This window comes from Amblyomma mixtum, chromosome 3 (genome assembly GCF_055824585.1).
Source record: "Amblyomma mixtum isolate Tamu chromosome 3, ASM5582458v1, whole genome shotgun sequence".
NCBI classification, from domain to species: domain Eukaryota; kingdom Metazoa; phylum Arthropoda; class Arachnida; order Ixodida; family Ixodidae; genus Amblyomma; species Amblyomma mixtum.
The window spans coordinates 343,356,740-343,366,079 of record NC_143014.1 but is presented as its reverse complement, the minus strand read 5'-3'; the positions used below and the strand labels follow the sequence as shown (position 1 = coordinate 343,366,079).

General features: G+C 48.8%; 1 pseudogene; it reads left to right on the top strand.

Annotated features, from left to right (window-relative positions):
* Positions 1–245: 245 nt before the first annotated feature.
* Positions 246–3,316, top strand: LOC149356184 (uncharacterized; annotated as a pseudogene).
* The last annotated feature ends 6,024 nt before the right edge of the window (positions 3,317–9,340 follow it).

The following is a 9,340-nucleotide window of genomic DNA, read 5'->3' as shown; positions in this document are numbered from 1 at the left end:
TTGACAAGTCGGTACGTGTTTTCCACCCGCCTGTCCTTGCTTCCTCTGGTTAAGTTCAGTGCTGTGTCGCACTGCGCTGACATTCTTTTTGCGCTCTTTTCGTTTTTGGTGAAGTGTCTTATTTCACTTTCTTTGCGTTTGTGTGCGATCGTGCGTGTGTGTCTGTGTGCAGAATAGTGGCGGAAGTGTTGCGTGCAACAGTTCTGTGGCTCTTGAGCAAAAGCAAACGCCTCACTTTGTGCGACATGGGACGATGTTGTGTTCCGGGATTCCGCGGGAATTACGACAATGGGCCCAAAGTGCGGGTTTTCTCTTTCCCCAAGAATGAAGTTCGGAGGCAATCCTGGATTAGAGCCATTCCGCGCAAGGATTTCACACCCAGCATACACTCCAAGGTGAGCAGGCGATATTTACTTCATTACATTGTGCATCGCATGACTCGCGTTCTCGCTTAGTAACTCTTGAAGCAATTAAGTATGGTTTGTGGTATGTAGTATGGTTTGTGGCAGTTTTATTGCGCTTCCGGAAGGAAAATGCGCTGTAAACGAGCAGAAATATTCAGGACAGTGTCAAACTGCATCATAACACATGTTTCATAAAATAGTGTGTCCAAGTATCGATGATAATTCAGTCGTTTTCACGTGTGGCGCAGGTTTGCGAACTTCACTTCAAAGGGAGTGAACTCATCACGAAGCTGTCACATTTCGATGCAGCGTCGGGAAAAACTGTGACAATTGACAGCGAGAGGGTGCACCTAGTGCCAGATGCCGTACCCTCGATTTTCCCTAACTGTCCAGCGTACCTGAGCACAAGCAGTACTCGTCGCGAATCTCCAGCCTCTAAGAGAGCACGAATGGAAGACGAGGCCTTGAGCAAAGCAATCAAGAGCTCCATAGACACAAAAGGAGAAGAAGACGAGAGAAATGCAGTGTCATCACTTGAAGACTTGAAGGGCAAACTTTCTGCGGTCTGCAATAGTGAGTTCTGGACCGTCTGCGTGAATGACCGCTGTGTAATGTTTCTCCGCATCGAGGATAATCCTGCACCGTATGTTAGGTTTTCCGTCACAGTGTTCGCTGATCTCTCAGTTTCAGTGTCAGCAGGTATGATTAAGCTTATTTCATTACCCTGTGGACGCTCAGTGCCAGATGCAGTGCGTGACACCCGTACGTTGTCCTTAACGCTCGATCAGCTAGAAAACCACATGACGGAGACGCCAGAAGCTACAAGTGCGTCAGAAACAACGAGAGTGCTGCAGCAGATCGGCTCCTTGCTCAATGAACTGTCTGAAGACAACGATACAAACAAAGAACAAAGTGCCCTGTTTCGTCTTCTAAACGAGCAGATTGCTCTCACACTCGCTGCCCCCATTCGTCGATACTGTGCTGAAACTTTAGTGTTTTCTAGCATCCTGCACTCCATTTCCCCGCACGCTTATAACTTTGCGAGGTCGGCGTCGATGTTGACGTTACCCCGTCCTTCAACACTGCGCCGCGTTTGCTCCAAGTATGGAGGCGATCCAATGCAGGAGCAAAACCAAGCCCACTTTCTTTCCTACATCAAAGAAAGGGTGAAGTGCATGGAGCCGCACGAAAAGACTGTGGTGCTAATGCTTGATGAAATTCACATCAAGCCGTACTTCGATTACAAGGGAGGCAGCATAGTAGGATCATCAGCCAATTCTCAAGAAGCAGCCACAACGGCCGATGTTTTCATGGTTCAGTCGCTCCTGTCAGCCAACAAAGATGTGATACACATTCTGCCCGTTTCTAAAATGAGCTCTGAAATCCTACATGACTACTGCAAGAAGATAATTTTGGAGGTGGAATCTATGGGCCTTAACGTCATAGCTGTAGTTACTGATAACAACTTGCTCAATCGGAAAATGATGTCGCTTTTCTCAAGGAACCATGAAGTGAACATTGTTTATCCCCACCCAGCCGATAAAAGCCGTCCTCTTTTTTGTCATCGACCCTGTGCACATACTCAAATGAGTCAGGAATAATTGGATCAACCAGAAAAACGAAGGAACATGTTTCTATTTTCCTGAAATGAGCCTGTCTGGAGAACTGCCCGTAGGGCCTCCCAGAATGAAAGCTGCATCGTTTGAAGCGTGCGACAGCTTTATTCATCGGAGAAGACATCGCTCTTGAAGTTCGGCTACAAGCTAAATGCCAAAGCAGTCAATCCAACACCTATGGAAACACAAAATGTAAAGTTGGTATTAAATGTCATGAACCCGTTTATCGCAAACGCACTTGAAATGCGTGGCGAAGCCTTCCAACTCATGAGCGCCAATTCAACAGCCCTCTTCATCAACATTATAACGAACTGGTGGAAGGTCGTCAACGTAAAGAGCCCTTCCAAAGGTCGCCGACTGAACGACTCCCTGCAGAATCCTGTGACTACGGTGATGGATCAACAGCTGACTTTCCTGAACGGCATGGTAGACTGGCTGGACGCTTGGCGCAGTGTCAAGATGACCAGTGGCTGCATGACGAAGGAAACACATACTGCTTTGAGGCTAACTTGCTACTCTCTTGTTGAGTTGTTGCGTTACTTCCTAGAAGACCTGAAATTCAGGTATGTTCTCCTAGGCAAATTTCAAACGGACACACTTGAGGATCGCTTCGGTCGATACCGTCAGCTTGCTGGTGCACAGTATCACATTTCTGTGCGACAGCTTCTCGAATCAGAAAAGAAAATCCGTCTACAAAAGCTGCTGATGCTTCCGCAGCCAGAGAACAACAGCGTGAGCGGCACGGAAGAAATTCCGCAACACAATAACTTCTCCGTGCTGGTCTCTGATGAAGAAATTTCCAGCCCGAAGCACGACATGGAAGTCGTCGCCTACATCGCTGGATACTGTGCCCATTCAGCTCTCAAGAAGGTGTCCTGCACATTTTGCCGCAGCATTCTCATTCTGGAGAATAGGGATATAGAAGTTGAATCCACGAAAATGATTGCCAACCTATCAAGGGGAGGATTAAAGTTCCCGCAACCATGCACTGTGCATATGGTGCTAGTTACGACCCTTGTTGTCGAAAAACTCACCACGGGAGAAAATGCAAATTCTTTCCTCGCATCGGACAAACAACGTGCCATTGTCAGCTCCATTTCCGCCTCTATTATTGGAGATGTTGATCCAGAAACGTGCGAAAATGGACACACTACAGAGACTCTCGTGCGACAGGTAGTGCGTGCTGCAACGAACGTAGCTTTGAATAACTTTTGTAGACTACAAAATGATACGATTCACAGCTCTGCACAAAAGAAGGCTGCAGAGAGAAAGATGAAAACATTAAGCAAGAAATGAAAAGGGTCAGTTCTAGCCTTGCTTTCCAATAAAGCAATTTGTACAAACACATTTGTGGCACTGTTTCAGTATGCTGTCGTAAAGACTACAAGCAGCCTCACATATTCGCGGTGCATGCCTTGGAGTCGCAAACACTATATTCTACTACAAAAAAAAATCGCACCCCGGTTTTCATCCTAACAAGCACACAAGACATATCTAACGCGAATACGTGGCGACCGAAAGGAGCGGCCGAGGGGTGCTGCCGGGCCACTGGAGTGACGTCACGGCCTTGCGCGGCGCATAGCCATGGCCTGACTCCCGCTCCTCTCACCAGGGGCGCTGCGCGCTATGTGACGTCATACCATCTGTGTAAAAACGGGGCCCCATCTCACACCGTCGCCTTGCGCGGCCCATAGCCACGGCCGTGGTCTGACTCCCGCTCCTCTCACCAGGGGCGCTGCGCGCTATGTGACTTTAGAGTTATACCCCTTTCACACGGGCACTGTAAAGGTACTTTGAACTAAAGCTCCATTACGCTACCGAAGGAGCACTACTTCAAGGGAGTTCGTCCGTGCTACACGGTCGCAGAACGAGCTTCGGAAAAAGTGTTTAGCGCCCTCATCGATGAAAAACTGGATTAAAATTGCAGACTTCAGTGCACATGATAATACAGCAGTGTCACATATTTTCATTAAAAAAAACTTGTTTTATACCAGTATTATGCTGAAGCAACGCAATTTCAACTGCAATAATGACATGATATGCAAAGCACAGAGCATAACATCTCAGAGCTGGCCACACTAAGCCCAACACGCTCAGCTTGGTTCTTTTCCTTTGTTTTTTCTTGCCTTGCGATCGTTGCGATTCTGATCACGTTTTTCTGTGTGTCTTGTGTTCGGCGATCTCCATCAAGATGAGTGACGATCCAGGGATCGTCACTCATGATGCATTCAGGGATCGGGTCCACCGCGGGTTCACCGCCACTCATTTTGTCAGAAAAAAAACAAGCACGTAACTGTACAAAAAAAAACAGCACCGCAGATATATCACTAGCTGCTTTCCGTCACTGTGCCTACTTGCTGCGAACAACAAACATGGCCGACAAGGCATCGTAGTTACCATGGCGCTTGTAAATCCGTGACGAGAGTATGGCGTGGTGAGACCGCCACAAAACAAATAATCTTCAATTTTAAAAGACCAATAATTTTACGAAGCAAATTTAAGAAAAGAGTATCGATCGTTTCTTGTCCCCATTTATTTTTGCTGTTAACTTGCTGGGAGAGAGAGTACTCCCTTGCAGCCTCAAAGGACAAACTCGAGCTTCCTTGATTCGAAGTGCCTTTGGACTAGGTATCCTTAGGCGCGTCCGTGTGGCAGCGCGCGTGCTTCCTTGGATTAATGGAGCTTTAGTTCAAAGTACCTTTACAGTGCCCGTGTGGCTGGGGTATTACTGTATATGCTACCAAAGGTAGCAGAGTTGCGCGTCTGTTTGATAAACGCCGCTCGCGACTCCATTGGTAGAGCGCCCTCACGTGGTGTCCAAGCAACCGTGTACTGCGGAGAAGACGACGCTCGATGGGCAAAATCGTTCACTTTCGGTTCTGAACCGGTTTTACCGGTGTCGAGTGCTCCCCCGCCGCCTCTGTCCCCGATTCGATACGCCCTGCAGCCTTTCTTCTCCCTATGAGAGCCTCCTCGGCACGGTGCATGTTTTGCCCATCAGACCAGAAACACGTGCGCTGATGACGTAGGCCGGCCGCCGCTGTAGCGAACTGGATTGACAGCCGGCCAAGTTCGAAGCGGATCCACTCTCCAACGGCTGTTTACGTCCGCTGCTGTGGGGTGTCTAGCGTGCGTAGCTCACGCCTTTCGTTTTTTTTTTTTGCTAAAAGTTGCTTTGAGGTTTCTTTCCCGAAAAGAGGCTGGACTTGCGGCTCTGCGCTTTTTCGTGTACACTGTTTAAACGCTAAAATAGAGCTCTGCGTTGCGTATTGGCATAAAACCCTGTTGGCATAAAACCTGAATGGCAAACCATTTTTAATCGAGGGAAACATGTTTAGGCATCTGATTGTTTACTTCAGATGGTAACGTTCATCCAGTTTCGAGTAAACTGTATTTTGGATTTTTATACTGTCCTTTCTATAGTTCCGGCTCATAACTTTTTGCAGGGTTTCGTATTTAGTAAAGGAGACTATAAACAGGTTTTTTAACGCAGGTCCGGTGAATAAATGTTACCGCAAAGATGAATGAATGCTGCATTTGCACGGCGTATTTAGAATACTGAGTCTGCCCTTAGGTTATCAGGTACAGTTGAGCCCACTTATAACGAACTTGATCGTCACGCGGCATTTGTTCGTTGTATCCAAAGTTCGTAGTAAGTGGACCACCTATAATACGGGCAAAGAGAGCAAGCGAGACGAAAGTTAACTTTATTTTTGAAAAAAGTCAGTGATGCATGTCTGCTTCTTCAAAGCTGATCGCATCACTGCCGTTTCTAATTTTTCCAGCGCGGTAATATGTTCATCGCCAAGGCCTCTGCTGCACACGAGTTCCTTAAGCGACGCGATGTAACCGATCGCGGTTGCAGCGTTCACAGCAACCACCGGTAGAGCAGCATCCTCGTCATCGTCCTCGTCGGTCTCTAGGCAGTCACGAAGGGTTCGCACTTCACGCACAATAGCTTCTTCAGTGCATGGCTCCGCAATGTCGGCGTCGTCATCAGCAGAAACGAAATCGTCCAAGGAAAGGTCAGGTCCGGCCAGCTGCGTGTCAACGACGCGTTGCCACAAGTCCTCGTGCGACCGGCCTTCCGGTGGGTCATCTATGGCGTCCTCAGTGCCTGGGCCCATAAAACCCGCCTTGCGGAAGCAATTTGCTATGCACTCCGCGGTGAGTTCCATCCACGCCGCTTTCAACATCTCCACGACGCCAAGCAAGCTGATGCGAACTGGCATGGCAGCATCAATCGCGATCAACAAGCGTTGGATGACGCGCCGCCGATAGCACACCTTGAACGCATGAATGATGCCCATATCCAGCGGCTGAATTTTGCAGGTTGCATTGGGAAGCAAGAAGAGCACTGTCACCGCACTCAAGGAAGGCTGCACATGGTGCGCCGCACAGTTATCCAGCACGAGCAGGACCTTCCTGTTTTTTCGTGCCATGTCGCGGTCGAACTCGACAAGCCACTCGACAAATAAGTCACGACTCATCCAAGCTTTTGGATTGTTCCTGTAGCGTACGGGCACGTAGCTTCCAAAGCATCGCGGCTTACGTGACTTGCCGATGACAAAAGGCAGCCGCCGGTCACTGCCGTCCATGCCACTGCCGCGTCGTGTCAGGGGAACACAAAGTGCGCGAAATTCGCCTGCCGCGGGTTCGCAGTCGAGCGAAACCGCCCCAAACACCGCCGGCTCGGTCAACTACGGGGGCCCGACAGCTTCGCGTTCGCTCTAACCGAGTGTTGAGGCCACAACAGTTCGTTCTATGTGAGACACTGTGCCATTGCCCCAATATATATTTTGACGGTAGCACCGCCCTCGTTCGTACTAAGCGAGCGTTCGTTATATCTGCGGCTGTTATAAGTGGGCTCGACTGTAAATAGTTCGGGGAAGGTGACTGTGGGAATCGCCTGCTGCCGCCGCTCACGGCCCGTGCTAGAGCACCGTTTTTTCTTGGCTACATTTGTTTACTGGGCTACGCAGTCAGCTTTTTAGAGGCTTTTTGTTTGCGATCAATCGAAAAAGTGCTTTAAAAACCTCGGAAAAGCGCCCACGGTCGATCAGTGATGCGCTAGGCATGTCGCCTGCAGAAACGGAGCGCGGCTTCGCCGCATAACTTCGGTTGCTTGGCAGGCAAGATGGCTGACCTACGCGCAACTCTGCTACCTTTGGTAGCATATACAGTAACTCTATGTGACTTCATACCATCTGCTTAAAAACGGGGCCCCATCTCACGCCGTTGCCTTGCGCGGCGCATAGCCACGGCCGCGGCCTGACTGCGCTCTTCTCGTCAAGCCCATGAGATGCCGCCTCCAGCCTATAGACGCTTTACAGCGGCGTATCATGGGGGCTGCCATCTTTGATCACGTGATCACGTCGCCATTACTCGCCTCCTGACCGCTCGGCGCGCGCCTCGTCGCGACGGCTGCTGCGTCTGATGTTTCGTTTCCGACAGGCAGTGTTTCGGCTGATACGGTTGTAAAGGAGTGGGAAGACGACACTGTGGTTGGTCCGAAGTTTCGAAGGACATGTGAAAACCCTAATTTGATCACTTCAGGCATGAAAACGTGATCGGGCTTCATGTCGCGAAGAGCGGCTGAGCTCTCGCCTGTTCGAGGCAACGGGTGGATCGCCTGAATGCCGCTGAAGGCTTTGCTTAATATTTTTTTATTGTTATTATCTAAAACAGCAAGGTTTAATGACCCTGCGGCTGCGCAGGTCGTTGTCGTATTGTCTACATGCATGCGGCGACTGCTCTAAAACGCTCACATGCACATCCTACTCATTTGTTTACAACCTGTTAAAGGTGCGTAGGAAGCCTAAAATATTTTGTTGGTTTGCTAAACAAAGGAAGGCGACAAAAATAACCAAACAAATGTTACCTGATCATGTATGCAGTACCATGCATCAAGCAGCCTTCAAAGCTTGCATGCAATCGTTTCCAAGGATTCCGCGATATAATTGTTATAACGCGCGCATGGCAGAGCGTTCACTACAAGAAGTTTACAATTATATCAGCCTCACATAGTATAAAATTGTGGTACGCTCCGTGCTCGATATGCGGACATGAAAATGCTCGAGGTCTCGTTGGTTGTAAGTAATCAGCCGGAGTCACTTCTAGTGACTGTCTCGCATGTATCGCGAGGAAGTGACAACCGCAGAGCACAGCAGCCGTTACACAAATGCTTTATTCCGATTGCGGTCCACGAAAACCGCGCTACTTGGAGCGAAGTTCAACAGTAGCGCTCGCACAGTTATGCACTGCACAATATGCAGAAGCGGTATAGGAGCGTAAGTCGTTTTTTTTTTTTGTGACGTTTCGGTGGCGGGACAGCTTGTTCATGCGGCTATGTTGTGCACTTACCCTCGGAGATTTTCCAAGGTCGAGACATTTCCTTCTTTATTCGCTGTCTAGCGCTTGCGAACATTTGTGTTGCGTTCGCCCGTTCGGAAAGGGTGGATGTCCAACGGGCGCAGTCAGGGGCAGTACGTCCTTGCGCAGTTCGGTTCCGTAAAGCTCGCAAACGATCGCATCCCGCCCCTTTACCTGTTTGTCGCAATTCTTGCAATCCACAACAGAGCATGTATTTTCTCTTTCTACATTTCCACTGCTGCGTCGAGGCATACACGCCGGCGACTTACGAGGCAAGTAATGACGCCGTGTTCCGAGCGTACCTGTGGGGCCATCTAATCTCAAACGGAAGAACAGCACCCTGTAAACGGTCTATACGCTTCGGCAGGTTGCAAAGAGAAAGCATCAGCGAGCTACGGAGACAGAAGAAGAACGAGAAGAACGGCAGCAGAACCACGTATTGCTTCGCAATTACCAGGCTTAACCAAGCTAAGCCACAGCCAATTTTTTTCATGTTTATTTTTATTCTTTTTTTTGTTTTCCATTCCTTCTATTTTCTTTCTTTCTTTTCTTTCCTCTATCTGCTATATTTTTCATGTTTTAATTGTATGGTTACTTTTAATTTCGCTCGTTCTAATTATGTTTTTTACCTGCCTTTTTTCATTTACTTGATTCTCTTTTTTATTTCTCCATTTTTTATGTAACCCTTCTACTTTCTTAAGCCCATTATCTCCTGTTTGTACTTTTTTTTCTCCTTGCTTTCTTTTCCTGTTTCTTCTTCCTTCCTACAGATCCCCGCACCTTCTCTCCTCCTGGCCCCGCCGTGGTGGCTCAGGGGTTATGGCGCTCGGCTGCTGACCCGAAAGACGCGGGTTCGATCCCGGCCGCGGGCCAAATTCTAGAGGCCTGCGTGCTCTGCGATGTCAGTGCACGTTAAAGAACCCCAGATGGTCGAAATTTCCGGAGCCC